At 39.5% G+C, this 9,738-nt stretch overlaps 1 protein-coding gene across 5 annotated transcripts in view; it reads left to right on the top strand.

The window, feature by feature from the left end:
- Nbea (neurobeachin) overlaps positions 1 to 9,738 on the top strand; it is a 494,560-nt gene that overhangs the window by 260,560 nt on the left and 224,262 nt on the right. The window lies entirely within an intron of this gene.

The raw sequence follows: 9,738 nt of genomic DNA, 5'->3' as shown, positions 1-9,738 counted from the left end.
AAAAAAATGAAACTTCCTATCAGTGCCAATCATAAACATGTGTATCATCGATATATGGACTTGTATAGCATATCCAGAAACCTGTGCAAATAATTCTACAAGAAAGCTTTTAGTCAAAAATGTAGAGTTGGTGTGACATTCAAAACCTTTACGTGAGGCTCCCATGCACAGACTAAAAGACAACACCTGTGTGTGAGCGTTCTCAGAGATGCAGTCCAGTTTGGAGTCATGATGCTCATTCTTGAATTAGGACTACAACTGAACTTCCTGAATGTAGTGATGGGTACAGAAGCACAGCCAACACCTTGACTAGTGGAGACAGACTACATGTTTCTCCTGCAGAGCCCAAGCAAGGCAAAGATTTTTTTTCTCTCTTGGGCGTTTGACCAGAGGTCTTAGCTAGTTCATTTAAAGAGGCATCCCAAGATGGCCAAACAAATTACTCAAACTACTAAATGAATCAGGAAAATAGGGTACAAGATCAGCACTCAAATACTATTATGATAGCATTTTCATAAAAGGTTCAAATCAAAAGTAAAGTGAATTGCTTAGAAATATCCTTCTAATGTATACAAAAATTACAGTATATTTTATAAAAACTAAAAATTCAATAAATGCACAACTCTGCTCTGCCCATGGATTTTTCTAAACTGATAACTCAGGCCTAAGGTCCTTGGTAGATATTTTGGGTTGTTGATAATGATGTTGCTTTATATTGTTTTTTGTAGAGATTGACAAGCTGACTTAAAAATTTCCTTGGAAGAGCAAAAGAACTGCGATAGGCTATAACTAGGTTGATTTTAAGAATTCTGGCAGGCCAAGCCTGAAAAGACTGCTACAACTATAGCCCAAGACATAATCATAAATGTGCTTTAAATATTCTAAGTTGTCCCTAATTCAATTGAGAAGTTCCTGAGTGTGAAGTTTGTAGATGGCAGTGTTATTTTGCAATGGTAAAGGCTACATGCCAGATTGCTATAGCATTGTGTACAGTAGTAGAAAGATCAGTGAGAGAGTGGGAGACTTTGTATCTTACAAGCCAGGGAGGCAGTCAGGCTCCGGGTCTTCAGCTGCACCACTTTACTATGTAGGCCCTTTATCACCTTATTCCTTGGATTTGGAAGGTTGATGAGAGATTGTTCAGTGCTGCTTGAGGCGTGAAGAGTCAAACTTGAATAGTCCTTGGGCTTGTAAAATTTGTCTCTGGTCCTTGTGGAAGTCCATGTCCTCAGTTCACTGTGCTACTTACACAAATACAACCTATAAAAACTGCAGTGTTCCTTTAGTTGCTCTTCCTGGTATCCAGCTCCTAGACTGGCCAAGCCAGATGGAAAGCTCCCAGCCTTTAAACCAGCATGGTTTGTTCATCTCTGACACTGATGGATATGCTCATCTTCAGTCTGCTCAGGCATTTCTTTGATGTGGGTCACAGCATTTTACTAGCAGAGGTGTCAGATGGGCACAAGGCTTGTAGGGACAATGTAGAGCTAGTTAAGTATCCCAACACCTCATTTTGCATGGGCCAGTGGGCTGCTCACATTCATTTCTATATTCTCACACACAGAATTTTCCACCTTTTACAGATGACTACATAAGCTGAAAGGGCAATAATTTGTTGAATAGTGCCTTATATGAAGAAAGTCAGGATGTATGATCCTTAATGAAAAGGGGAGATGAGGAAGATGATGTATGTATGTATATATTTATGTATATTTGTGCATACATAAATATATATGTGTGTGAAATAAAATAGTGACAGAACAAAAAAGAAATGGCCATAAGATGGCACAGTTTATAAAATTTGGAATTTGGGTATATACAAATTAATGAGCAACTATATTATTATATAGTTGATAATTCCTTAACTCAAATATGATTTTAAATTATATAGAAAAAATAATACTGTGTAAACATCCTTTAATTGAGTTTATTGTTCATAATGTGTTTGGTTGATTGTGCTCTTTTGGCTCTTTCGAGGGGCTCACCACTCACCTCCCAAATAAATCATACGCAGAGGGTTATTCTTAGTTATGAATACCCAGATTTTACTTGGCTTGTTTCTTTCCAACTTTTCTTAAATTATTCTGACTACCTTTTGCCTCTGGGCTCTCATGTTTTCCTATTTCTGTTTACCTTTCATTACTTCTTTTTCCGTGGCTTGCTGTAGCGCTTGGTGTCTGGCCCCTGATGTCCTCCTCTCCTCTTTCTCTCATTCCTCTCCCTCCTTCTCATTTCTCCTTCTATTTATTCTCTGCCTGCCAGCCTCACCTGCCTTGCTAGTTATCAGACCATCAGGTGTTCTAGACAGGCAAAAAAATCACAGCGTTCACAGAGTTAAACAAATGCAGCATAAACAAAAGTCGCACACCTTAAAATAATATTCCCCAACAAAATGATGCCAGAAATAGGAAAGAAACAAGAATTTCAGACTTAGTGGATATAAATAACAGAACTCCTTGGGCTGCAGGATATTGGACTTCCTTTGTGTATTATAAAGTATGCAGTCAGACCCTCACTAGAGTAATCATTAAAAGATGATAAATAGGATCAAAACCCTGTGCCATTGTCCTTGGCTTCTCATCAGCCCTCATTGTTCGCCATGTTCAGAGAGTCCAGTTTTATCCCATGCTTTTTCAGTCACAGTCCTGCTGGCCTTGATGAACTCCCAATTGATAGCCCCTCTATCAGTGGGTAGGTACACCCCTCGTGGTCCTGACTTCCTTGCTCATGTTCTCCCTCCTTCTGCTCCTCATTGGGACCTTGGGAGCTCTCTGCTCTTTGGACTGGAGAGAGAGGGGGAGAAGGGTGGGAGGAGGGGGAGGGAAATGGGAGGCTGGGAGGAGGCAGAAACTTGTTTTTTTTTTTTCCTTTTCTCAATAAAGAAAAAAAGATGATAAATAAAAAATAATTTGGATTGAGCAAAACGTTCAAACACCATTGAAATTGGTATATAAATGGTCAGGCACCATTTGAAAAGATGTACAAAATCTTTTTATTAGAGAAATTCAGTTTTGAACTACTTTGAAAAAGTGCAGTAGAGCTATATACCATATGCAGACATGTCAAATGTCCCTCCACCTGGAGGACTGCTTATTGAGTTAGAATCTTAGCAGATCAAACATACACTTCCTTTATGACCCAATTATCTTAAGCCTGGGTATAAGTCCAACAAAATGAAAAGTTACTGTTAAAATGTGTGGGTGAATGTTCACAGAAGTTTTATTCATTTCAGACAACATTGAAAATAATCAGATATCAATGAAAAAGTGAGTCGTAACCAAGTAATACTACAGCAACAAAATGGAGTCCACAATCAGCAAGTGTAAATATTTCCCACTTATGTCACTATCAACGAAAGACAAAATTATAGAAATAGGAACTGGGCAACTGGTGCTACATATGGCAGTTTATATGAAAAAGTTTATTTGACTATTTATCAAATGGTGCATTTAAAATGAGTTATTTTTACTATATATAAGTTATATCTGTATGAAAGAAGTTAGGGGAAGGTGGCTTAGTAGGTAAAAGCACTGGCTGTGTAAGCCTGAGGACTTGAGTTCAACTCTCAGAATATACTGAGCTCCCTAGACTTATCCCCTGACATCCAAATGTAAGCACCAGCAAACAGCTCAAGTTTGAATGAGTGCATAAGTGTGTGTGTGTATGTGTGTGCGCATGTGTGCATGTACATACACACTAAATAAATAAAATAATACACAAATTTTAATCTACACTTAATTACATATAACGTGAAAACTATATAGCTAGCCTGTACTTATATGGCCTTACCTCCTGCTTGACACTGAACCAGGCATATACTGTACCCCAGTGTCCTGCCTATAGTGTATTTACCAACACAAAACAAACTTGTATTAAGTTAAAATAGAAGTTTGATTCTGCTTTTCCAATCTTTCTTCACTCTGAAAGCTGTTAAATGCTAACCTGGAATGATGATCTACTAAAAAGTCAAACAAACACTTGTTTCTTATGTAAATAAAAAGCTATTTGTGTCCCTCTAATAAGATAACAACTGAGGTGTAGGGATCAAATTATTTATGCAAGGCAATCGGTGTGCTCTATAATCAGTTCTCCATGTTCCTGACAAATATTAAGAACTCATGAAATTTCACTTGCTTTTTGTCATAGGGTTTCTATTGCTGCAGTGAAACACCATGACCAAAGAGCAAGTTGGGGAGGAAAGAGTTTATTTGGGGGCTGGAGAGATGGCTCAGCGGTTAAGAGCATTGTCTGCTCTTCCAAAGGTCCTGAGTTCAATTCCCAGCAACCACATGGTGGCTCACAATCATCTGTAATGAAGTCTGGTGTCCTCTTCTGGCCTGCAGGCATACACACAGACAGAACATTGTATACATAATAAATAAATAAATATTTTTTTAAAAAAAAGTTTATTTGGCTTACACTTCAATACTCTGTCCATCACTGAAAAAAGTCAGGACAGGAACTCAAATAGAGCAAGATCCCGGAGGCAGTAACTGATACAGAGGCCATAGAGGGGACCTGCTTACTGGTTTGCTTCCCATGGCTTGCTCAGCCTACCTTTTTATAGAATCCAGGACCAATAGCCCAGGAATGACACTTCTCACTGTGGGCTGGGGCCTCTCTCATTGTCACTAAATGAGAAAATGCCTTACAGCTGACTCGTATTTCCTCAGCTGAGGCTCCTTCTTCTAATGACTCTAGCTTGTGTCAAGTTGACACACAGACCAACCAGTACAGTTTTATTGTCAGTATATATGTAAGTGATATCCAGATAGGGTTTGAAAGAAGTGGAATAAAATTGAGTACCTCACACACAGCTCACCCAAGAGCAGATATCTTCTGTGTTACCAATATGGTAGAGTCAGTATTGCCTCATTGTTTGTGGCATATTTTATGCCAAACACCTACACATGTATATGTATGTGCTTTGTAGGCTGTTGGGCTACTTTGTCATCAGTGAAAAGGTAAAAGCAATGACACTACCTGTCATCTTTTACAAAGGAAAAGTATTTTAGGTAGGATTAAATCATCATGTAACTAGGATTTGTCTAGTTCTTAAAACTTGTACTGGTAGACTGAACAATAAGAAATTAGATTTACTGAGACTCATTTACATGTTTACAACACACAGTAGCAACCATCTTCCCCTTCAGAAAGAAATCATGTGATCATAGGAACACAGAATAGCTTGGAAACATCACCAAGGAAACACATGCATGTCTTTCTTATATCCTTGTATTATATTGTGGCTAGTTGTACTGTTGGGCTTATTGGTTTTTATATTTTGATCCAACTTTGCTTTTTATGCCATTGACTCATGTTTTCCCACTCTTATTAATATTAAAAGTTAAGTGGGATAGAATGACACAAACCAAGCGTCCTCTGTAGCCCTGCCATGTCTCTGATCTTGAACTTATATTGTTACAGTTCACAATCACTCTGCCATTTCCTCTCAGACTTTCTTAGACCTAACATTAGCTCCTTCTCCTAGATACTAGCATCCAGTCTGGTAATGGACTCACAGAAATTAACCCAACAAACATCTTGGTTATTTAGCTGAGAATTAAAGCAGAACAGGGGTAGTTATAATGAATATTTCTTTAACCATTGTCTTGACAGGACATAGAATCTTGAATAACTATCAACTTTTTAAAAAATAAGATTTAGAGAATGCAAAAGGTTTCATGGCCTGTTTTTAGCAGAATTTTGTTTCCTAAAACATTTGTTGTATAAAGAGGATTTTAATAGATGCTCTGCTTTTAATGTTTTACTGTTAGTAGAATGTACCTTGAAAACAACTGTTCTAAACCAATATTCTAAGGTTACACCTAAGTAACATGTCCTAAAAGAGCACCTACTGTTTTCACAACAGTTTTGTAAATCAGTATTAAGAATAATTTCATTATCTTAAGTTCTTCAAAACATAGTAACACACGTGCATGCATGTGTGCACACATACACACAAAAAACTAAAGTAATGGAGCTGTAGAGATGGCTCAGTGATTAAAAACATTGGCTATTCTTGCAAAGGACCCAAGTTTGGTTCCCAGCACCCACATAGCAACTGACAACCATGTACAACTCCAGTTCCAGAGGATCGGACTCCCTTTTTTGACCTCTGAGGGCACTGAATTCACATGGTACACAGACATGCATGCAGATAAAACACTCATACACATACATAATAAATAAAAAACTGAAAAAGAATTTAATAAGATAAGGAATCTTCAACAATCTGTATGAGTTTAAACTTGGCAGTAACTTTCCTAGGTTTGATGCTAAAAGCCCAACCAAAGAAAGATAGATTTAGCAGTAGTTGCCAGAAACCAAACCCTTGTGTTTTCTGAAGGAATTACCAAGAAATTAAGAGAATGATGGGGTTAGAACAACACTTCTCACTAACATGTATGATAGTGGCTTAATAGTATATATTAAGGACCTGTAACCCAAATTCAAAATGTGTAATGGTTCCAATTTAACAATGGGCAAAGGGTTTGATACAAGTATTTTTTTCCAAAGAAGATTTGTAAATGATTTGTGGGAAATTTTTTTTAAAAAAATGGTCCCATCAGAAGTCATTGTAGAAATATGGGTCAGGGTGCACTGAGTATCCATCCACCTTAAAATTGTGGGGATTGTCACAAAAATGTCCTTAGTGGCTCAGGAATCCAAAAGGATCACCCACTGTGGAAAGGACTCTTCAGAATTTAAATATAGACTTACAATAAGACCAGAAGTTTTACCTTTATGCATGCATAACCTTAATAGAATGGAACACAAATGTTTACAATAGCTCAAACTACAAACAACCCGTGTGTTTATGACCTGATAAATGCCTAAGGAGAGTGTGCCATATGCAAAGAACAGAATGTCATTGGGCTCTTTAAAAGGAGTGATGTACTCACAAATGCTGTATGTAGATGGGCCTAAAAATACACTGTCTGAAAGAAGCTAGAAGAAGAGTCTGTGTTTATTTGGTTCCATTTAAGTGTCTAAGATAGGAAACTTCAAAGAGAAAGGTATGTATGTTAGTTCTTAGAAGACTACATGAGCTAATGCGAGCTCACCGACTTTAGCCAGACAGGGAAGAAGCCAGCATAGGTCCAAACTAGTCCCTCTGAATGTGGATGACAATTGTATGGCTGGGGCAGACTGCAGGCCACTGGCAGTGGCACCAGGATTTATCCATACTGCTTGTAGATGTTTGCTGTGAACCCATTATCTTTGGATGGATACCTTGCTCAGTCTAGATATAGTAGGAGGCAGGGGCCTGGACCTTTCCCCTAGCAATGTTTCTTTTTTTTTTTTAATTGAAAAAAAATTTTTCACCTCCTCCCAGCCTCCCATTTCCCTCCCACTCATCTCACTCCTCTCCCTCTTCCCCCACCCCTCTCCCCCTCCCTCTCCAGTCCAAAGAGCAGTCGGGGTTCCCTGCCCTGTGGAAAGTCCAAGGTCCTCCCCTCTCCATCCAGGTCTCGGAAGGTGAACATCCAGACTGGCTAGGCTCCCACAAAGCCAGAACATGAAGTAGGATCAAAACCCAGTGCCATTGGATTCACCTTCTAATTTAGCTTCTCTAGGATCGCGAATTATAAGCTCACTGTCCTTTATTTATGGCTAGAAACCAAATATGAGTGAGTACATCCCATGTTCCTCTTTTTGGGTCTGGCTTACCTCACTAAGGATAGTGTTTTCTATTTCCATCCATTTGTACGCAAACTTCAAGAATTCCTTGTTTTTTACTGCTGAGTAATACTCTAATATGTAAATATTCCATACTTTCTTCATCCATTCTTCCATTGAAGGGCATCTAGGTTGTTTCCAGGTTCTGGCTATTATAAACAATGCTGCTATGAACATAGTTGAGCATATACTTTTGTTGTATGATAGGGCCTCTCTTGGGTATATTCCCAAGAGCGGTATTGCTGGGTCCAGGGGTAGGTTCAATCCTCCTGAATATTAACCTTCATCAGGCGATGAAAGGAGACAGAGACCCACAGTGGAGCACTGGACAGAAATCTCAAGGTCCAAATCAGGAGCAGAAGGAGGGGGAGCACGAGCAAGGAACTCAGGACCGCGAGGGGTACACCCACACACGGAGACAATGGGGATGATCTTTCAGGAATTCACCAAGACCAGCTAGCCTGGGTCTGAAAAAGCATGGGATAAAACCGGACTTACATAGCGGACAATGAGGACTACTGAGAACTCAAGAACAATGGCAATGGGTTTTTGATCCTACTGCACATACTGGCTTTGGGGGAGCCTAGGCAGTTTGGATGCTCAACTTATTAAAGCTGGATGGAGGTGGGTGGTCCTTGGACTTCCCACAGGTCAGGGAACCCTGATTGCTCTTCAAGCTGATGAGGGAGAGGGACTTGATCGGGGGAGGGGGAGGGAAATGGGAGGCGGTGGCGGGGAGGAGGCAGAAATCCTTAATAAATAAATAAATTAAAAAAAAAACAACCCAGTGCCATTGTCCTTGGCTTCTTATCAGCCCTCATCCTAGCAATGTTTCTTATCCTCTGTGTGGCGGTAGGTAGAGGGAATGAAGTAGGGTGGAAAGTTGTGAGCTACTGTGGTGAATAGTTTTCATCTCCTCAGCATGAGTAAGAAACAGGTTGGGGACACTAGACAGAATTGCAGATAATTGGTGTTTCTCTCTGTTGTGTCTGAGGCCAGTGTTTAGTTACAACACAACACTCACCCATCTCTGCACTTTGTCATTCCCCTGCTCTGCTCCTAGGAATGAGACCTCATAGCCAGCTGCACCAGGAGTCCTTCATTCCTGCTATCTTCTCTTAGCCTATTTTAGTTTTGTAATCCACAGTAATGTGCACATATTAGTTTCCTTTCACTTCGCTTCAACATTTAGCATGTGCTCAGCAGAAGCACTGAGTTAAGTGCTCACAATTCACATCCCTCTCTTGAAGCATATTCATCTACAAACTAAACCAATAACTTCATCAAGTTAGTGTTTTAACTTTGTAGTTCTCTCCAGTCCCCTATGTATGTATGTTTGTGTGTGCGTGTATGTAGTGTATGTACCCCCAAAGGCTAGAGGTCATCCTCTATGATATTCCATCTTACTCTCTGAGAGAGTCCATCACTGATCCTGGAGCTCATCTGTTGGTAGACAATCTTACCAGTGAAGCCCACGGGTTTCCTTTCTTTGCCTCCCCCATGCTGAGATAATAGATGTGTGCCACCTCACCTGGCTTTATGTGGGTGTGTAGATCCAAACTCCGGTCTTCCTAATTATACAGCAACCACTTTTCCCAGGTCCTCTTTTGATCATTTGTGCTGTGCCAGGACAGCATCACTATAGAGTGTCTGTCTGTCCCTCTGCAGTGATGCGGCTTTATGTCGCAGGGTCTTCGTTTGAACTCATACTACTGGTAACATTTCCGTGAGTCCTCCATGAGCAATGCCTAGTTACACAGACCAATCCTCATCGCAGAGTAGGTGTGTTTATTTCAAAGCAGAGCCAAACAGGTTGTAGCAAAATTTTCCAACATGGTTAAACACAAATTCAGAGCAACTGAGATTTTATATTACAGTTCTGAAATAAAGGATCCATTCACTCAGCTTTCTTAGTGAAAGGTGCCATGCAGATTCTGCAGCTAATTTGTTGGGAAAATATTAAAATAGGTCAATGAAATTCAACTTTGATAAATTAGAAAAATATTGGCTATGCAGGCCTCTTAACAATACATAACTTTAAAAATTAGATTTCAT

This window comes from Microtus ochrogaster, chromosome 1 (assembly GCF_000317375.1).
Source record: "Microtus ochrogaster isolate Prairie Vole_2 chromosome 1, MicOch1.0, whole genome shotgun sequence".
Lineage (NCBI taxonomy): Eukaryota > Metazoa > Chordata > Mammalia > Rodentia > Cricetidae > Microtus > Microtus ochrogaster.
This window is presented reverse-complemented; position numbering and strand designations above follow the sequence as displayed.